The sequence below is a fragment of the Pongo pygmaeus genome, chromosome 6 (genome assembly GCF_028885625.2).
Source record: "Pongo pygmaeus isolate AG05252 chromosome 6, NHGRI_mPonPyg2-v2.0_pri, whole genome shotgun sequence".
NCBI lineage: Eukaryota > Metazoa > Chordata > Mammalia > Primates > Hominidae > Pongo > Pongo pygmaeus.
The window spans coordinates 57165404-57166659 of record NC_072379.2 but is presented as its reverse complement, the minus strand read 5'-3'; the positions used below and the strand labels follow the sequence as shown (position 1 = coordinate 57166659).

The following is a 1256-nucleotide window of genomic DNA, read 5'->3' as shown; positions in this document are numbered from 1 at the left end:
TGCTTGGTCCAAGGGGATCAAGAACAGCCTGGGCAACATGGCAAAACCCTGTCTCTACAAAAAGTACAAAAAATTAGCCAGGTTTGGCGCCTTGTGCCTGTAGTCCTAGCTACTCGGGAGGCTGAGTTGGGAAGATCACCTGAGCCCAGGAGGTTGAGGCTGCAGTAAGCCATGATTGCGCCACTACACTCCAGCCTGTGTGAAAGTGTGAGACTCTGTCTCAGAAAAAATAAAAAATGAAAAAAATAAAGAATAGAATGGGGCGGAGGGTATGTTTGAAGAGATAATAGTTGAAAATTTTCTAAAACTGAAATAAGAAGCCTATAATCCAGAGCTGTGGGACCATGGCAGTAGCAGAGGAACAGAATCCAGAGGATGGAGAAGAGCAGGAAGAAGGAGGGAGAACAGTTGGTTCTCATGGAACTGTCAGGAATTATTGATTCAGACTTTCTCTCAAAATGTGAAAATAAATGCAAAATTTTGAGAATTGACACCAAGAGGCCCTTTCTGCCAGTGGACAGCTATATCTTGGCTGGGGAGTCTGAAGACACTCTTGGGACCTGTGTTACATTTGAAGAAAATGTTGAACATGTTATGGATAGAGAGGGCAAGGAGTACACAGTGCTAAAATACAAGTGCCATACAGGGAAGAAGTCAGCATGACAAGAACTCTTCTCACAGAGAAGGAAGGAGGAGAAAACAGGTGGGGTGGAATGGCTGCAAATCAAGGATAAGGATTTCTCCTCTAGACCCAACATGATTTGTAGCTTTCTACATAAAAATGAGATGAAGAAGTGATAGCTTTGGCCTCAGATAAACCTTTGGAACTGGAAGGAAGATTCAAATGAAAGAGAGTTCAAACCTGAGTTGTGAACAGGAGAAGCCGCTGCACGTGGACATAGAGGATTCTGGTCCTCCTCATGATATCTCTTCTGAGACAGAAGGTTTTGTGTTTACAGAAACTCAAGATGCTGCCTTAGAAGTCACTCCCAGATGAAATGTTTCTCGTAATAACACATTATGAGCTTTCTAGTGTTCTTATATAAAGATAACCTGCTGTATAGCTTTCAGCTGTTCACTATTTTATTGTGTTTTGTTGGCTATACACACATATCCAGTCACAGCACAGCTTATTTTACCAGAATCACTCAGGACCAGACATGAATTGAATTTTTTAAAATTCAGCTTAAATGACTTTAGGGACAGTTTTCTGATGAGTCCTTTAAATTCAAGGTTTTACTAAGGAAAGTACATAA

At 41.3% G+C, this 1256-nt stretch overlaps 1 pseudogene; it reads left to right on the top strand.

Moving 5' to 3' along the window:
- The first annotated feature begins 344 nt into the window (after window positions 1-344).
- LOC129041533 (general transcription factor 3C polypeptide 6-like) lies at window positions 345-997 on the top strand (annotated as a pseudogene).
- The last annotated feature ends 259 nt before the right edge of the window (window positions 998-1256 follow it).